Source organism: Lissotriton helveticus, chromosome 11, assembly GCF_964261635.1.
Source record: "Lissotriton helveticus chromosome 11, aLisHel1.1, whole genome shotgun sequence".
Taxonomy (NCBI): Eukaryota; Metazoa; Chordata; class Amphibia; order Caudata; family Salamandridae; genus Lissotriton; species Lissotriton helveticus.
In genome coordinates this window covers 319,255,973-319,277,001 of record NC_136072.1, presented here as the reverse complement: position 1 = coordinate 319,277,001, position 21,029 = coordinate 319,255,973, and the positions used below count along the sequence as shown (strand labels likewise).

Here is a 21,029-nt window from a genome sequence, read left to right as displayed (position 1 = left end):
GAGGAAGGCTTGATGTCCTTTTGTCGAAAGTACGTAACACTTAAGTGCAGATGGATTGCTCCAATATGCAGGAGTTTTATCTCGTACAAATCGAGTAAACTTGCTGAGAACTTGTAAGAGTGAATCCTCATCTGAGGTTGTGGTGGCAGTCTGAAAAAGTCATTATGTGGCATGGTGTGTTACATTAGTGCACACATGCGCAAAGTGGATTCCTGTGTGTCTCGTGTGATTTGTATGTTAGTTTCCACTGCACACTGTTAGTAAATATTACAGGGGTGTCAATCCGTGCAGTCTTTCTTGTTGCAAAACACAGCACCATCAATTCCCCCACTGATGACTTTGAGCCATTATAAAATACCCATCATACCAAGTGCCATCCTTATTTTATCTAGAGTTCAGTATTCATTTCTGTTTTCATCATTCTTTTCTCTAAATGTTTCATCATTTCATAGTGATTTGTTATTGTTTCTTCTATTACTATCTCATCTCTTTTTCTCTTTCTTGCTCTTCATTTGTTATTTGATTTTGATGTCTCTTTTCTTTCACATCTACACCTACAACATTTATATATTGTTATTATTACTAAGGCTACTACAGCTATTGAGATGATTGCCATTATTCTTTTCCTAATAAGCTACTTCCAAAGGTAAAAAACCATTTGCCTACAGAAGAGAAACTCTTACCAAGTTTCTCCCAGACCTACAGTTGGGTCAAATCTTCATGTAATTTTGTAATATTCTTGATATATCCCTCAATACCTTCACATTTGTCTGGGATATAAGTACAGCAGTGTTGAATGTTCAACATGCCACAGACTCCATCCTCTTTTGCCAATAAGATATCATGGGCAAGTCGATTTTGTAAAACCATTGATCTCATTGCAACCATTTCGGTGTCAATCATCAAGAACCCACCAGCAGTATCTGTTGATGAACGATCAACAACTGAGGACAATTTTCGAATTTTATGTGAATTCATGATGACTGCAACTGATGGTATCAGTGCACCAAAGATGTCACCTATTATTTCTGAGAAACTCGCCCTCTTATTACGTTTTAGTCCTTGTTTTACTTCTTTGATTCTGTTATTATTTCTGTCTACATGATAGATTTTTGGAAAAACAATTCCAAAATACCAACTACCGTACCAATGTGCAGACAACCTGTAGTAGGCTTTCTTACACACACATAATAGACTCCTGGGAAAACAGGATCCGTTCCACCCTTTAATCCTCATCCTCCTGTAATTTGGAAAGTATGCTCACATTCGCTAGTACCAATGAAGTAATTATTATAGTTAGTTTTTAGTTAAGTAAACAGATTTTACCTTTTTGATACCAGTCCAGGGACATTGCAGCATATGTCTCGCCTTTTTCATAATTTCCCTCTCTAAAAGCCCACTGTGGTACCTGTGACTTCTGTTCACCAGCTTTTCTTTAGAAACTCTCCCTTCTATTTACTACCATATCTAAGAACACCTTTTCTTCAATCTGCAAACTACATGTTAGATTATGTTTATATTCACAAATAGGGGGACAAAGGGCTTTTATACATAGGGTCCAGTACAGTTGCGCAAAATGCAATATGAAAATTAAAGTTGTGCTGTTCCTGAATGATCTAGAATTGAGCAATAAAGAAAGGACAGTAGGCTACAGAGTCAAAGAGATGGGAATCCATTTCTTTGGAATGTAATACCCTCACACACCCAGTTGGGTGTCAAAATTAACTTTATTTGGTTTGTCACAACCATAAAGTATACATATACAAATTACAATTAGTAAAAAAGATAAAATCCATTTTCTTAAAATATTTTTTGTTTTGTTTTTGTTTTTTGGTTCTAAAAAAGTAAGACATTCTTTTCCAGTCCCCAGTCTTAAGCTAATTCGGCCTTTGAAAGCAATGTCTCTACTTTCTTCTTGAATTTTACCCCACGGCATATCAAAATGGTCGAGCCCGCACCCATCCAGCTAGTAACCGCCTGCCTGCATGTGTGGATCTGAAGGGCATTTAGAACTGATTTCAGCAAAGTTCTTCTCTCATCTTTTATTGACTCGCACGTACACAATAGATGGCATAAGGTTTCCGTGTGGTACCCGCATAGTCTACATCTTATTTTTTGTTGTGTGTTTTTCCAAGATGGTATCAAATCTTTAGAAAAATGGTCGCCCAGTCTAAAAGCCATAAATTTCATTTTTAAAGAAAGCCGGAAGTGTGCCACGAGGTAAGGTTGCGGTTTTAATCTTTTGTATGAATTTAATACGGTCCATGCATGTCGACGTTTAGCCAAGATCATTTTGTCTTCTACCAAGGATAGAGCCTTTGCGTTCACTTTACACATTTTTTTAAAAGACGCTTCTTCCAGTTGGCTGTTCCAGATTTCCTCTATTTTAAGGGTTTCTAAGGTTTTACGCAAGTCATCACCCCAAGAGTTTGGTTCATGTTGATCGTATTGTTTCTTGATTTCCAGCCAACATAGGTTATTTAGTGAGCCTGGTTCTGCTGATCTAAGATTCCAGCACCATTTCGCTAAGACTGCTTTCCTTTGGTATGTTTGGTTTTGCAGGCCAAATTCCAATCTTATTTGTGCGGGAGCTGATCCTTTATAAAGATTAAACACTGATTTATATATTTTTGTCTGGAGTGTGTTTAAAATATCAATTTCTTTCCCGTGCCATATTTCTAGCCCATAGGACAGAGATGGCAATACTTGGGCTGCCATTACTTTTAGAAGATGGTCGTATGACGGGCATTGTAGTTTTTTTTGTAGTGTTCTGTAGGCGAAACTCAGTGATTGAACTTTAGCAATAATGTTTATTTTTTGATGTAATATAGACATGTTTTTGCTTAGTGTAACCCCTAAGTATTTATATGATGTTGTTTCCTCAATGTGTTTGTTCTTTGTGTACCATTTAAATGATCGTCTTCTTGAGCCCGACAATCTCACCACTTTAGTTTTTTTGATGTTTAATTCCAGTCCTTCGAAGTCAAAGTACTTCGTTAATTTAGTTATTACTCTTTGGAGGCCTATCGGTGTTTGACTTAAAACCACGATGTCGTCAGCATATTGTAAAAACTGGATGCATTCGTTGGCCAATTTTGGTGGGTGTCCGTTCACATTCTGCAGGTGACTTTCTAAATCTGCGAGGTATATATTGAAAAGGCTTGGAGAGAGCACACAGCCCTGTTTGAGGCCATTTCTTATTTTTAATTCTCCGGATATTCGTCTCGTATCACCAAGCTTTACTTTTGCCCATGTTCCGCTATATAAGGCTATTATAATGTCAATTAATTTCTGTGGGAGACCCCATGTTTCAAGTTTTTTCCACAGACGGTCTCTTAGAACTCGGTCGAAAGCGGATTTAAAATCTATATAACACGCTAGTAGTCCGGTCTTCTTTTTTCCTGCTCCTTCGATTAGCAGCGCCATTGCTGAGAGATTTGTTGTGCAACCCGTGCCTTCCCTAAAACCCGTTTGGAATTTTGGCACTAATTTGTTTTTATTCATCCATTCTCGAAGATGAATCAGTATACAAGATGCGAAGAGCTTTGCCTCAACGTCAATAAGGGCTATCAACCTATAATTCCCAGGTTCCATTCTACACCAGTTTTTGTATATTGGGTGGAAGATGTTACCCTGCCAGGACTGGGGTATCTTTTTTTCCTGCGAATAGTTGGTTGAATAATGGTGTAAGGTACTTTGCCCAAAAATCGGGATCGTATTTGAATAGAGCCTTTGGAAGCCCATTGGGGCCTGCGGCTCCTTCCGCTTTCAGTTTTTTTATCATGGTGGTTGTTTGTTTTACTGTTGTCAGCAAAGTTAGCTCTTCTGGATCACAATTGAAAGAATTTTCATACTGATATTTTTTTCCGTGTCTGGTTACTACTTCTCTTTGGTCCATTCCTTTTATTGAGTCTTTATTTATTTCTTTGTGTGGTTGATACCTGTATGTGTTATACAGGCTTTCAATATAATGTAGCCATGTGGTTTCACTAATTCCGATGTTGTGCTGTCCGCCCGTTCCTTTTGATAATGTATTTATTATACTCCAGAATTCACTACTACTAGGTAGTTTGCTCGTCCGTAGCAGATCTTCCCAAATTTTCTCCGTGTGCGATCTTTTCGCTTTTCTGCATTCCTCTTTATATTCTTTTCTCATTTTCAGTATTTCGTCATTTTCTACTTCTTTTCCCAACCTGTTGTCTACAGCCTTTATTCTTAATTTTTTCGCGATTTCCCTTTTTTTATCTCTTAATTTGGCAGTGTACCATGGGTCTTTGTTAGAATCTTGTCCATATTTTATTAATGTTTTTACCAGACATTTTCCTAGCACAAGCTTGTGTAAGTTCTCCCATTTTCTTTCGAGCGATTGGTTTCCAAAGGCCTCCGTGTTTTTTACTTTTTCGAACACCATATCCATTATCTCCTTAATTATGGGACCCCTCCATTTGAGTTTCTTCAGGTTGTGTATTTCCGGAATAAAAGCTAATGACGCTGTCTTCGTTTTTTCTTCGGTGTTTATGCTTAATATGGTCTCTTGTGGGAAGTGATCACTTTCAGGTCGAGTTATTATTTCAAAATGATCAACCATCTTTATTAGATCTTTACTAATTAATGTGAAATCTAGTATGGAATTTTTCTTTCTACTCGAGAAGGTGGTTCTTGCAGGTTGATCTCCCTTCATATTTCCATTTAGGATCGTTAATCCTAGTGATTCCCACTCGTTCCATATTTTTGGGATATTGCTTTTGTCACGCATGGCTCTAGTTAGATTACTATTAAAGTCACCTGAGATGAGCATCCCATGGAATTGGTGAGTTTTTTGTAAGGTTTTTATCAAATTTAGTAACGTTAATAGTTTTTTAACTTTTGTAGCCTTTTCTGGATGGATGTATATATTTATGATCAGTAACTTCCATCCTAATCTGTCCTTACATGCATTATTTTCTAGTTTGATGACTTGTATCCAATTCACCCCTGGATCGAGTGATTCTGTTTTCCAGTTTAGATCATTTGTTATAAAAATAGATAATCCTCCCCTTGGATGTCCGTACTTTGCGATTTTCTCCGCCATTACATGATGTTCCTCATATCCCATGATTTGTCTTGGGATTTCGTTCCACGTTTCCCGGAGAAGTATTATTTCGAATTTGCTCAGAAAGGCTATTGTCTCTTGATCTTGCATCATTTCTTTAAAACCATGAACGTTCCACGAGCAAATTTTTATTGTCCTCTCTGGTTTCTCGTATACCCTGATATTTTGCAGTTGGGTGTCATGCTTCATCATTGGCCTGCTCCTCGTCTGGCCGGTGGTACTTGCCTGACGGGCTCCCGATGAGGGGCACTTTGGCGGAGATTTTTTTCCAAATAGCCGTTTGGTGCCGTGGGGGTGAGAGATTTAGTGAGTGTAGATGAATAAGTGGTGTGTGATGTTTATGTGAGTTAAAACAGGATTGGGAGTACCAGCAAAAATTACTTTAATTGTGGGGTCTCCTACCCTGATTAAAATAAAGAAGAAAGGCGCAATGCTAAGTTAATGTCTTAGGTGTGGCGCTCTTCCGTGTGGTTGGTCAACATGTTTCTTCGCAATTCTACAAATCTAGAAGCGGTCTTATCAATATATCGATATTTGTCACCCTATCTTGACACCTTGGCGGTATTTAGATCTAGCCTGTTGTATTGCCTCGCGATTTCTATTTGTCTTGTGTAGCACTATCTTCAAAGTCTTGTGTGCCTTACTACATTCTCGATAAAACAAGCCCTGGTCTTTTTGCATGCTCCATTTCTGTTCCACAGTTAGTATTTTCTGGACCTCTCCGCCTATATTACGGAAGGCATTTAGGACATCTTCATCATCCCTTTCCTCAGTAAGACTAATTTCAAAGTCTTCTTCAGACCTTTTTATAAGTTGCTTAATGAAAACCATAGGATCTACTTTTGAGCACTTTAATGAGTACCCATTCATGCTAGCAAAGATAATTCTGGGATTATATTGTATGCCCATGTCACTTTAGACTCTGCCAGGGCTCTCCAGATCAAAATCAATGCTAATCGGATAGTGATCACTTATTGCAATACAATGAGTTTTAAAAGCACAAATCTTTCTGGCATATCGGTTCGAGGCGAAAACAAAGTCAATAATAGAGTTACAACTGCTACCATTAAAGGTAGGCTCAAAAAGTACTGAGGGAATGCATAAGTCATTAACATAACCTAGGTCAAACGGAAAGACAATCTCATTTAACATATTCCCCACCAGGGTATGTTCAAAATGGAATGGCTCATCTTCTTTATCTTTTCCTGGGTCGCAAATGCCATTTTGGCTATGTTGACACAAAAAACAATTATAATCACCCCCCCATATGATATACATATCATCAGGCATCGCGTCTTGTAATGTATTCAGATCTTTATGTAGGGTCATCAATACACTCGTTGTTTTCCCTTTGGGGATGTTATTATAAAAGTTAAGTAGCACAATGCTAAAACCTCCTATCATATACATTACTAGGACCTGATAATAATCTGTGTTAGTAATACATTTCAATTTGTTCCAACCTTCCCCTCACCCCCCCCCCCCCCCCCCCCCAAGGTTAGAAACATAGATACAGAGGCCTCCCTTATTACGCTCATGGCCACTAATAACCGCCAGTGTACGAAACGTTAGATAGCCCATAATGTGTTTTTCCTTGACCAACCAGGTTTCTTGTAGGTAGATTATAGAATACACATTTATAAAGTTTAACCATTGGGGCTCAGATGCTTTCGTGGACAACCCTGCAATGTTCCAAAAGTGTATTTTGGATACCAGCTCTCTACCATCCTGTCTACCCTGGATCTTTGTGTTTGGTTCTAAAATGGGGGTATCTATCCCTGTTATACTTGGCACTATGTCCTTTAGTCTCGGTTCATCCTCCCATACAGGGTTATTATTGTATTTAGTAGTATCCAAGTCCTCATGTCTTTGATGGAAAAGGAAATTATGATAATTTCCAGTGCTAGAGATGGTCCTTTGCCCAGAAATCTGGGCTTGTGTGATAGCGCTAGAGATTAATAGATTTTCGGAACTAATTTGGCCATCCCCTCTCGTATACTGTACACTCAGTCAGTCTATATCTTCAAGTGTAGTTAACAGCTCAAAACGATTTTGCAGTGGGACATTAAAGGACCTCCACGTATCAACATGAGGGCCCCTTGTTTGGGTTCTATAATGGGTTGTTACTGGGGGCTGATAAAAAAAGCCTAAAGGTAAAGCATTAATTTCAGTGTCATTGATGTGTACATGTCCTATCCTTGTCAAAATAGCATGTACTAGGTGGGGGTCGCTAAGGGTCAATACAATGCAATCACCCTATAAGGTTTCACAACCATTCCCCACCCATGTGACCCGTCTAATCATTTTAAACTTTGCGAAAAGTGCATCTATTAAGCCCCATAACCAAGAGAGAGATTTATTCTGTAAGGCTCCCATGATTCATACACTGCTGTATGTAAGAGTGGAACATTGGCTAAGATTACTATGTATGGTGTAGCAGCTGGTGGTAAATTGAGTTGATTCTCTATGGTTTCCATGGGGCTAGTTATATGTTCCCCTGCACTGTTTTTTACTCCCTTCTTATCCATTAAAGTCTTGTTAGTATCACTGTTAGCTTGCCACTTATTTAGGGAGAAAATAGGTCTGTATATGGCTGACTTTACCATACTGGGCGTAGAGTTTAGCATTGTGGTTTCAACTCGAGCTATGCTAAGAAGGGGATTATCTGCATGTGATTTTATATGAGAACTATTGGGTTGACAAATATCAGGTTGTACATTCGCCTCACTGGGAGTAGGCCTATTATCACCTCTTAGACATCCCTCTACAGCTTCCTCTCTTTCTATTAATTTCTCCAGAGCGCCAACCATATAGTCATAGAGATCATCGATTTTTCTTGTAATTGTGCCAATTTTGGAAGATTGGCCCTCTAATAGCATATTCACTGTGGGTCTCCCTAGGCTAGCAGACCTACTACCATCTCCTATCTTAAACTGTTTGCCAGCATTTTCTCTTTTTCTTATTTGGTGATTTTTTTCTAGTATTTTCAACACAATTGAAAACTTATAAACCTTCATTAATCTCTGGATTTTTACATCATTTCGAGGGACGTTGCGAATCATACTCTGAGTCACCCAGATAAATGTGCTCTGACGTTTCCTGAGAACATCCATTCTGAGCTGTCGCAGGGTTTCTGTACTCACACAGAACTGTGCACAGAGGAGTGGAACCTCGGCAAATTAGGATGTCCCAAAACTTACCTTAGCAACCAACTCACCCCTTACCGAGCTAGCTACAGTGTCTCATTGGACATATCAAACTCCCAATGTTTAGACAAACCAGAACATGAACTTACAGTACCTCAGGGTACGTGGGACTCATGAACACTCTTTTGTTATATTATCATTACAAACCAGAACATGGAGTAAAGAAGACACATGTGCATTTGAAATGTTTATTTACTAATGCCGTCTTCTCAGGCGCAGTATCTTAGATAATACAAGTATACTTATTATCAGTATCAAAATTATCAGCATAGTTACTAAGACATAAAAAGCGAATGGTGACAGCATGTTAACATGCTGTAATGAATAAGAGTTAACAACACTTATATCTCACCCTCCCTAACACATATATTATATTATTAGCTAAGAAGGTCTCTTTGGGTTGTTTTAGGGCGGGCCCATACCTTAGTGTCCTAGCATGAAGGAATCACATCAGCATACACCAGCTCTCTCTGCATGTGCACCGCATCAAGTGTGTTAACAATTCTCGTGCAAAGCAATATCAATCCCGCCTCAAGCCCAAGTTGGCAAAGGCTGCACTTGTGTTATGACTATGAAGGCGTGGAGATCAGACCTCATAACAATTCCATATCGTGTTGCTCCTGAAACTTCAGCACTCTCCGTGCAGACATGGTTTAACAAACAAAACTGATATCAGAGCAATAACATATTATTCTCACATACACCACGGCAAACCACTAGGTTGAAAGCTAAGTCAACAATTAAGGGTCGTGTGCAGAAGTTGCAAGAAAGGAAAAATGGCGTTTAAATCTCAAATGTACCTATGCTAACTTAACATGATATAAGGATATATAGGAGCTATACAACACCCCCCCATGATCCGAGAACGGACTAAATAAGATAACAGAAGTGCCATCACATGAGAGCAGAATCCAATTATAAAAGAGCATGAATAAAAATTCAATTATAAAAACTAATGCTAAAAAATAGCCCACAAGTATAATGTGGCTCAAGCCAATAGGCAAGAACAAAAAAATGTCTTGACTAAAAGTCAATAAAATCAAGGAAATGCTATCAATCAGCATGTCAATTTGAGGCAGTGTCTATGATAAGACTGTATATGAAAAGTAAGCTGCAACAGCCTCCAGGAGGAAGTCACTGTCCTCATCCGAAAACAGTTCAGCCATCCAATTTAAAAGATGAAAGGAACATACGTGATCTTCCAGCACCTGATCCTCTATAACCATCAGAGGACAGCTCGGTGGGTTTTCAAGAAAACTTCGTTCCAAGAAATTTTGCGCTGCCGACAACACATCCCAGGGACCCATTAGTCCATGTGCCACCGCCAAGGCCATAATCCTTTCGTCAGAACAAACCAACTCGTGAGCAATGATAGGACTCATCAGTTGATCAAAATCGACGTCAGAAGATATTGGTCCGCAGAGACACAAATCAATGGCCCAAAGGAAATCACAGGTCAGGCAGCGAAATACAGGCTGGACACAGGTGAAATAGGAGAACCGAAAAGATAATCCAAACGCCGTGCTTAGAGTCGCCAACGGCAGTGTGCCATAATAATCAAGCATGCGGTTGCGAAACCGCGTCAGTAGCAGCTGAGCGTGGTCTTGCACAGGAAGGGCATCCATATTTAAAAAGGCAGAAAACCACCAATGCGCCAGCCGCTAATGCAAGTAAAAACGGGAACCCTCCAAATAAGGATGAAAAAATAGAATGGAAGAAGGCAGGGATGACTCCAAAAATCTTCTCAAAGGAAGTCACGAGACCACCGCTAACAACTTTAAAAAAAATGCGCTAGGCCCGTTGTGGAGGATGCGTTAAAGATAGAACGGACCATGGCTCCGAAATGCAAAGGCAAATCAGTGTTTAAAAGAGCCTGAACCTCCGTACGGGTGTTAGCAATGTGAAGCACGAAAGTTTCACGGGCCGAGCTCAAGGCCACCTCTTTCTGGGACAATAGAGCTCTTATTCTAGCCATGCCGCTGAATTCTGCTCCCAAGGTCGGTATCTGTGGCCAAATGGAAGACTCCCTATGTTCACGTGTGGGAGGATAAAGAACATTTCTGCAGCAAATAACTCGCTCACTAACTGTTACTATGAAAGCTATACCTTTAATTAAACCACAACAGTTTTCATTATTGAGCATTAAATAACTACCATTCTCTAACAATTTAAACGTGGGGATGATAGCAGGAACTGGCGTGCCCTGTAAAACGCAAGCCATATTCGGTCGGTCCTTGTTACATGAACCGTGTAACTGTATGTGTCTGCACATTAAAGAATGATCTGGCGTCTCAGTACACTCATCCCCTGTTAGATAAACTTCTTGTTCATCCTTGAAACATCTGTATGTGTATGGGAGTGACCAGACCTCATGAAGAAAACCGCTACCTAAGGGTTCAAAACGACCTATTGGCACATATTTCATACAATTTGAAAACTTATATAAAGCAAAAGGCAGTGTTATTAAACCGTGGATAAGCCACGTAGCAGTAGTGGCTTCTGCCACAGAAAAAGGTAAAGATTCCAACCTTTCAATATGGAGCATAGAAAAGGAAGCATCACGCATTGAAAGCAAGCGTTGTTTGTCTGTCAAATTAAACGGTGAAAATAAAGAGGAAACGTTCATGTATCCCCAGGGAACTTTACCCATTTTCAGAGTCTGAAGTGTCCATGCAAACTGCATGAGTGACCGTAATTGATTTTGACCATGGTATAATACTGACACTTCATCATGCACAATATCAACAACAGACGACACAATATTATCTAATGTGTAAATTCTAGAGGAAAGCACGTTAATGCTATTGTCAACAACTGCAAGCACTTTCTCAAGATTCGCCTGATCAATAGCCCTAAGGCGTGAAGCGGCCTCAATCTGTGAGAGTTTCCAAATTTCATTGTAAACCCCATATAACCACCTTTTCGACCTGCCACTAGCTGGGCCTTTAATGAAATCATTCAAATCCACGTCTGCATTCAGTTTGGAAAGGTGATACTTAACCGCAGGTAAAGTTGAATGTTTCAGCCAAGCTTGACACAACTTGCCCACAGAGTAAGAGGTGACAGTATGACTCAAATCAAACCGGGGATCAGATCTAACAGTCTTAAAACCGTCAGATATATTCAAAAATCTTTTTTGGCAAGAATCAGCACTACGGTGCCAAAGCAGCCAACCCCTGGGATTCATACTGGAAATGTTAAAGGAGGAATTAAGAAGCAGAGCCTGTATATCTTTAATGGACAATTGAGTAAAATTACTCCAATTCTCATATTCCTCCAACTCCGGAAAAGACGGGGTGTTTAACCTTTTAGATGTAGCCAATCCAAAGCATGTGGTCTGGGAAATGGTTTCATTTAAAAACAACATATGATTTGGGATGAGACATGCACGGTGCAAAGCCTCAGTGCCTCGTACCTGCCAGGCCCTTGAACCCCAAACCGATTTAAGGTCTATTGTTTCCTTCCATAACTCATAGCCCCCAGTAACTAATTGATCTAGGAAGGCCTTCGAGTACAACAATTTTGTATCGGTAAGTCTAACCTTGGACAGTGGCTGTTTGTGAAATTTAAAATAAAAGGACTCGGGATTGGACTGGTTAAAGTCAGTGAAATAAGTATACTTTTTAAGAAACGTTTCTGAACTCCCTTGTGTAGGAGCTGGGCAATGTTCCCACTGAGTAAAATTAACAGCCTCCCTTCGGGAAGATGTTTTGTGTAAGAAGTGATTGCCATAATGTTGGTAACAGAACAATTCACCATAATTAGCAGATTCTAAATATAAATCCTCAGCATCAAAAGCAGCATAGTATTTCAAATCAGAAAACAAACTTTCCACAGCATTAACATCCCAATCATCAGAACGAATGTTTTGTTTCACCACATCCCCCATATTAACTCTTAGTACATTAGGAACATTAACGACTTCCGTTGGGCCATGAATCTGAAAACGAACTGCATCCCACGCGATTCCATCCAGAACAGGCCATGCTGTGATGTTAACCAAAGTCAAGTCTCTTTTTAATCTGTGTGTAGAATGTGAAGAGGAAAGTGGGGCCAATGTTCCATTTAAATGAGTAATGCAAGTTCTCTCCTCGACATAGTGTCCATTCATAATCCGAAAAAAATAAAACACAAAACCAATCGACATAAAAAGGTAAACCGAAAAAAGGACCAGCCAAATGTATATCCAAGGAGGAATCAAAAAATGTTTTTTAAACAGGCTAGCATATACCGCAATTTGAGAGTGTTTTTTTGAGGCAAGGGAAGCAGAGTCAAATGAAAATCTGGATTCCGTGGCTAAACGAGCTTGCAGGTCAGGCATGGACAAATCAGTGGGGTATGTATAGTCTGTCTCATCAATGTTAGTTCCGGGTAAATTATTTAATAATGGACTGGAAACAGCAGGTAATTCGATGGCCACCTCAGGTTCATTATTAGAAGCAGTGGGCATAATTGAATTTCTCACAATGGAAGGACAGGAAACAGCTGGTGTCATGCTAAGAAGAATCGGCCACTCTGTGTATCTTGACATTGTCAATAGAAATAAACCTGTTTTCCTTACGACCTGGAAGTGGTGGTAAAATGACTGTTCTTGTGCCCTTCACTCCAAGCACTGGGACTGGAGCTCGATAGGAGGGACCAAACTCTTTCTTGTTGTCGATCTTCTCTCGAACCAGTTCTCCAACTTGGGGTAGCCAGCCAACTACCGGGATCTGCAACGCATCATCCGAAGTGGAGGGGAAATGTTCCTTTGCAAGACTGTCTCTGGTCTTTTGTAGATTCTGTAAAACATTGCAATGTTCATCTGCGTCAAAGGAAGTGGCGCGAACCACAGAGTCTAGACCGTCAAGGTCAGGGACGTACATCTTGATGCCAAAGAGCATTTCGTATGGGGTCCGCCCACCCAGAGACCTTCTAGGGAGATTATTAAGAGCACGCTGCACGCCATAGAGGTGAGCCAGCCAGTTTCTGCCAGTGCCTATAACTCGGGCTGTCAAAGATTGCTTTAAATCACGGTTCATTCGTTCAACTACACTATTACCCTCAGGTCTGTAGGGTGACAAAAACTTGACTTGGACCCCCATCGAAATCATGGCATCCTTATACGCCTTAGAGGCGAAAGCCGGACCCTGATCCGAATGGAAGGTACCACAGGCAAAAATCCCTATAAAGATACGCAAATCTCTAATGACAGTCCGTGAATCAGCGCTGCGATGTGGCCATACCCACACAAAGCGTGTGCATGAGTCAACTGCTACTAAGATGTATTTATACGCAGTATCAGATGAAAATGGACCGCAGTGATCTAAATAAACACAGCCTAGCGGTTTATTAGAAATGTACAACTGAGTCTGAGGCGGACGCGTAGCAGTTGAAGGTTTAATCTGCTGGCATATGTCACAAAGAAGGACATAATCACGCGTCTGTTTGTACAGTCCCCGCCACCAGAAACGTAATTGTAATTGAGTTACAGTGGCCGAGACGCCCGCATGCGCAGACGCCACACCTTCATGAGCCGCTGTAATCAAGTCTGCTCTGCGATCCGAGTTGGGAATCAGCCGTTCCCCAACATCAGGAATTGTCACAAAAGGAACCTTTTCGGGACTTAAGTGGTATTTATACTTCGAAGGGAATCCCGCAGGATGTTTACTTCCCTTCTCAGAGGCAGCAATCGCTGCCAAGATGTCGCTATCAATCTTGGTTTTAGACCTAGTAACTGCTGCAACTAAGTATGTGGATACTGCTGATTTCGCCGCTTCATCAGCAAGCGAGTTGCCAACAGCGTGAACTCCCACGCGCTGATGACCGAGAGTATGAATCACATAAACGAGTGGCAACATAGCCTTAAGCTCTGCCACTCGAACCCAGATCATTTTATGTTTTATTGTGCTACCCTTGGAATCATGAAAATCATTTTGAATCCAAAAGAACAAGTTTTCATTGTAAGACTGGACACAGTAGTAAGAATCACTTACAATTAGAGTAGTAAGACTTGGATCTGCGTACTCCAAAGCTAGTAAGAGAGCACGAAGCTCTGCCAATTGTGCGGTGCAATCGCCCAGGGGCAACGTGTGTACCTCCCTGGAAAAGAACTCATCATTCAACATAGCACCGACCACAATGGCGCATGCGGAAACGTAGGCATGTTTAGAGCCATGCGCAACCTGCGCCGACCCATCAGTGTAAATGATGCAATGGAAGTCCTCCAAAGGTCGCATAGCCAGAGGAGCAGGATGAACGAATTCATACTGCAAGTACTCCTGCGACCGTAAGGAAGCGTCAAAAATAAACATGACATCCGTGGATGACAATGACGCTGCCCACTGAATCCACCGAGGGTGCAACGCCTTTGAATTTGGTACACTGGCTTTCGTGACTGCCTCCAAGTGAGGACAGGGTGTTACCACTAGCATGCGTTTCCCCTGAGACAGTGCTCGTTCCTTTAGAATAGCCATCTGTACAGCAGTTAAAACCTTTTCCACAGTGGGAAACCGCATCTCAGCCGAAGTGTACAAGTGTGACTTGTAAGCAATAGGTACTGTGTCACCTTCATTAAAAGTGAGGTATGTGAAACCCACCGTCCCAGGAATTATTCTTATTACCAGGTTGGTGTGGTTATCACGAGTCAGTAAATATTTAGAAGCGAGCAGATCAGCCTGCAAGGATTGCAAAATGGCTGAATGCTCAGGCAGCCAGCATGATTTTGAGAAAGTTGGTTGTATCAAAGCATACAAAGGCTTGATACGCTGGGCATAATCCGGAATGTAAGTTCTGCCGAAATTCAAAAAGCCCAGTAAAGATTGTAATTTTTTCAGTGTTGTTGGAGCGCGCAATTGTGCGCACTTCTCTAAGAAGTGAGGAGCCAAACCTCTACCTTCATTGTTGAGCTCATAGCCCAAAAACAACACTGTGTGTTCTGCAATGTGCGATTTTGCAAAATTAAATTTGTAACCCATGTCTGCAAAGGTACAAATTATGGAATACACTCGACACAGATGCATCCAAATTTCGTCGTCTGTGAGATAAATATCATCCACATAAGAACATGCATCCGGATCGATTCCCTCCAATAGTGTGACTATTCTGGAGGTGAAGACCCCAGGACTATTTTTGTAGCCCATTGGGAGTCGCCGGAAGCATTTTAGCACACCAGCGAACGTAAAACTTGTCCACTGGGAGCTAAAGCCATCCAGTCTGTGGGCATAAAAACCATTGGAAATGTCAAGCGTTGTCTTGAAACGCTTACGCACTAGACTATCCACTAGGGCAGAGCCGTGAGTATTCTGTACTGCACAGTTACGGCAATGCGAGTTCAAATGCCGGTAATCCAATACCAAACGATATGATCCGTCAGGTTTGGTCACAGTAAAAAGGGGATTATTCATTGGTGACACACACGTTTCAATAACTCCCTGATATTCCAATTGTTCAAGGATTTCTGCGACGGCCGCTTTAGCTTCACGCCGTATGGGATATTGAGGCTGAGGCTGCGGCTCAGACCGCAAAGGAATTTCGTGGCATGGGGACAATTTGTCCCAACACATTGGTTGCGGTAGAGAGCCGGTGCTAGAGCACGAGCCCACTCTTCTGCAAAATGCTGCGCATGCTCAGTTGAGACAGTGTGCGCGAAACTGGGAAGGATTACCTCCTCCCCTCGCGGCGCTGCGAGCACAAAAGGTGGGGGCCAGTCGGAAAGCAAAATGTCGTACGTAGACGAAAGGTTCTCCCAAAATACCCCTCTGACAGTACGCTGTATGTCACCTTCAATTAACAGGACAATTTCAAAAAGTCTTTCAGGGGGAGCCAATCTCGTATCGGCTGTTTCTATAACAACAAAAACTTCAGTCGCTGTCACCCTCAGTAGTGGACGGAGCGCCTCTCTGACTATGGTAATCTCCGCCGCGCTGTCCAGCAAGGTCAGAGCCCACGTCAGATTCCGAAGCCGCGTTCTCACTATCTGTGGCATATCTATGCGCTGTTAAGGCCGCGACTTTCTTCTTCGCAAACTGCGGACGCTTAGGCGTAGAATCCTCCTGCTTCACTGCGCCGTCTGTCTGGCTGGTAGAGTAATCGTTAACATTCTATGTTTATCAGCAGGAGTAGAATTCGGAAAAACCGCCTCCAGTTGATCAAACTTCTCTGCTAGCCAGAATGGGAAGTCATCGTTGTCAACAGGACGCGCACCAAAAACCGAATTAACCATCACTGGATTGAGACGCATTCCGCCTCGTTCCATGGGAGCGGCCGCACCCCCCTGGGGACCACCAGGAAGATGACGACCGATGTATTGCACTAAAGCACGAATCACGGAAATGGAAACTACATGTAGCCTGCGAATTTCCGCCAGGGTACAAGCCCCGTGATTCGGGTGCGGGGTAAAGCCACCCAACGCAGGCCAATTTGTACCTGGAATTGAGAGTGGACCTAACCTCGCAGGGGACAAAGAGTGGGGGAGGGCGCCATCAAACCAAACTCGATGCTGCCAATGATCAATAGGTATTTCCAATGCCCTGTACGGCGTATATTCAGCCGGGACATCCGAGGCGGTGTAGGAGTGGAACAAACCAGAATTAGCGTCCACAGCCGGAAACGTAACCCAAGAGTAAAACAACTCGTAAGGAAACGCCGGATCTGCACATACCACGAAAATCACAGCCATCCCATCTACTGGGACTTGGTACGTCTGAAGATGGTTGCGTACCGCTACGCGACTATGCTGCGCAATAGCCACCGCCGCCATGTCAACACTGGAAACAAGAACACACAAAGAATACTTTGTAGCACAACTGGGTAGTAATTCAAAGAAACCGTTTGAGAAAGAATCAAGCTTGAATAAAGACCTATTTCAAAAAATAGGTAGGTTTCACCGACACCCCGTTTTCCGGAAACGGATGTGAAGGGGTTAAGGCATGAACGATAAACTACTCGAGTGTCATGATATAAGACCACCAAAACCGTTGGGCGCCATGTCGCAGGGTTTCTGTACTCACACAGAACTGTGCACAGAGGAGTGGAACCTCGGCAAATTAGGATGTCCCAAAACTTACCTTAGCAACCAACTCACCCCTTACCGAGCTAGCTACAGTGTCTCATTGGACATATCAAACTCCCAATGTTTAGACAAACCAGAACATGAACTTACAGTACCTCAGGGTACGTGGGACTCATGAACACTCTTTTGTTATATTATCATTACAAACCAGAACATGGAGTAAAGAAGACACATGTGCATTTGAAATGTTTATTTACTAATGCCGTCTTCTCAGGCGCAGTATCTTAGATAATACAAGTATACTTATTATCAGTATCAAAATTATCAGCATAGTTACTAAGACATAAAAAGCGAATGGTGACAGCATGTTAACATGCTGTAATGAATAAGAGTTAACAACACTTATATCTCACCCTCCCTAACACATATATTATATTATTAGCTAAGAAGGTCTCTTTGGGTTGTTTTAGGGCGGGCCCATACCTTAGTGTCCTAGCATGAAGGAATCACATCAGCATACACCAGCTCTCTCTGCATGTGCACCGCATCAAGTGTGTTAACAATTCTCGTGCAAAGCAATATCAATCCCGCCTCAAGCCCAAGTTGGCAAAGGCTGCACTTGTGTTATGACTATGAAGGCGTGGAGATCAGACCTCATAACAATTCCATATCGTGTTGCTCCTGAAACTTCAGCACTCTCCGTGCAGACATGGTTTAACAAACAAAACTGATATCAGAGCAATAACATATTATTCTCACATACACCACGGCAAACCACTAGGTTGAAAGCTAAGTCAACAATTAAGGGTCGTGTGCAGAAGTTGCAAGAAAGGAAAAATGGCGTTTAAATCTCAAATGTACCTATGCTAACTTAACATGATATAAGGATATATAGGAGCTATACAACAGAGCGGTTTGAGCAACAAGCCCCTCAGAGGCTGTAATTAAAGATATATTAGGTGAACTAGCTCGGGTAATAAATGCAGACAACGTGCTCGTCCTGCCTTGCGTAAGGGTCTCTTCAACAGAATTAATCTGTTCCTCAATAGTCCCTATGGCTCCTGTCAGATAAGTCATCAGAGATTGTTGGCCGCCCGCTCCGGGGCTAATAATAGATGCGGAACCCACCTTCCTTTTGCCCATTATTATCTAATTAACAGTTTCGAAAAAGGATACAGTGATCTAAATATAAGAAAGGTAAATCAGATCAACCTTAGGGGGGTGGCCCTGCCCAGCCTTTATCGGTCTATGACAGGCTAAGATAGGCCCGTTTTGGCCCAGTCTTGGCCCGGGCCGAGTCCGGGCACCCCCCGCACGTGCGGAAGGTGTCGGCGTCCTTTATGGCACTACAGCACCACTTCCCAGCTGTCAGGAATCAGGCAGCTCCTCCCACTACGGTCGCGACACCTCCCGGTCCTTTTCAGGGAGTTTGGCAAAGTTATTGTGCAAGCACGCAACAGGGGCAAGGGCAAGGGAGGAAGTGCATCCTTCTGACAGCTAGGTGAGTTCAATGTTAAAAAAAAAAGCAAATAATTGGGTCCCATAGTGCGGGAGGTGTCGGCGTCCTTTATGGCGCTACAGCACCACTTCCCAGCTGTCGGTAATCGGCAGCTCCACCCACTCCAGTTGCGGCACCTCCCGGTACTTTTCAAGGAGTTTGGAAAAGTTATGGTGCAAACACGCAACAGGGGCAAGGGAGAAAGTGCATCCTTCTGGGAGCTAGGTGAGCCCAACGTTAGAAAAAAAGCAAACAATCGCGTCACGCAGCACGGGAGGCGTTGGCGTCCTTTATGGCATTACAGCACCACTTCCCAGTGATCAGGCAGCTCCTCCCACTCCGGTCGCGGCATCTCTCAGTCCTTTTCAGGGAGCTTGGCAAAGTTTTTGTGCAAACACGCAACAGGGGCAAGGGCAAGGGAGAAAGTGCATCCTTCTGGCAGCTAGGTGAGTCCAATGTTTAAAAAAAGAAGCAAATAATCAATATTTATTACCAAAAAAATAATTAAAACGCCCTATGCTACCAGAAAACTAATCCAGCGCTATACTTAATCAGGGATCAATACTCAATAACATTATATGCTAATGGCCCATACACATTCACCCAATCACTGTTGCGCTGGGGGTCAAGTTTTAATGACGTTATCTGTTGTTCCTTTTACAAGCTCATAATAAATATTTCTATATACATAACTGACCTAAATATCAACTCTCTTTCCTCTGGTCGATGGATCAATTGGTTGAGTAGCTGATGGTAACAATAGTACTATCTAACTAATCTAGTTAGCTAAATAATCGCAAACTCTCTGTAAGATTTATACATTTTATCACAAATAATGTGAAATATAATGCTCATCGCATACAGATTACAAGGCAAACAAAGAAATCTCACAAAAGGGAGAAGAAACATCAGCAAAATGAAAAAAACTGTGTCACACTCATCAATGAACGATATGCAAATGAAGGAGTGGATAGATGTAGAGACATAAGTTTCAGAGACAAAAATAAATTTTCGAGAATGATTATGCAAATTTTATAGACATTAAGCTATACCACCCAAGATCATTTAGTAGAAAACTACCCCCTCAGCCATAAGGAGTAGGAGAGGTTCCCCGAGTAAAGGTTCAACGGACAAAGGATTCTGGACAGGAACAGGAAAAATGGGTAGGCCTCAATCTGAATACAGCAAACCGACGGACAGCGACAAACTCCCATCTCTCTTTCTATTCCCTCTTCTATCCATACCGCTCTGTGTTCTTCTCTTCTCGCTCTAAACCACACCCCTAGAGGCACCCCAGTTATACCTTAAAACCTACATGTCCAACCCATAACAGTTGAAACAATTCCTAAAACTCAGCTCCTCATTGGCGGGTTTAGCGGGTGGTTAATCACACCACTATGATCACATTCATATTTCTACAGTCTTTTTTGTTTTACACTGTTCGCATTAAATAATCTTCAACTATTTCATTTGTTCATAAAACATAACGGTTTCATCCTTTTACATGAGTGTTTCTGTTACCTCCATGTAGGAAGTTTTGGATCCCACTGCCAGTCTCATCTCTTGGCAGGCAAACAATGTTTTTCTTAGCTGATCAACCTTGTCTTTTTCACAGTCTTCTGCAGCGCTCAGCTTTCCTGTCTATTTATTTGGTTATTCATGCTTTTCTCCAGCCCTCATCTACAATGTCAACTTTAGGAAAATGCAGGCCCATTCAGCTCACTATGACAAATAAAACATAAGCATTTATTGATTACATGAAAATGCACTTGTCACTGATTACCACCCACCTTTGCATTGTCGCACGTTAATATTTTCTTAGTAGAGCTTTAAGCAAAATCAGAATTACTTATTATTAATTTCAAAGTAAAATGCAAGAATGCAAAATGTGGCCTAATCATGCATTAATTTTATTTCTTTCAAAGAGCAAAAGTAAAATGCGGCCTAGTCCTTTCATGCATTAGTTTACATTAGTGCACACAGGCGCAAATCGGTTTCCTGTGTGTCTCATGTGATTTGCATGTTAGTTTCCACTGTACACTGTTAGTGTTATGAAGCAATAGAAGGCTAGTTGAATGATTAATGTGTGTGTGCAAAGTAACGAAGTGTATGTCACTGGACTGTGAAGGGTAAGGACAGTCAATAAAGGGACACAGACATAAATGGGTAGATGGGAAATACAGCCTGCATGGAGATGAGCATGGAAGTGCGCATGACTGGTTTGGGTGGCCCGAGAGGGCC

The 21,029-nt window shown here is 41.8% G+C and overlaps 1 protein-coding gene across 1 annotated transcript in view; it reads left to right on the top strand.

The window, feature by feature from the left end:
• The window catches only part of AGXT (alanine--glyoxylate aminotransferase), a 458,404-nt gene that overhangs the window by 217,225 nt on the left and 220,150 nt on the right, over positions 1–21,029 (top strand). The window lies entirely within an intron of this gene.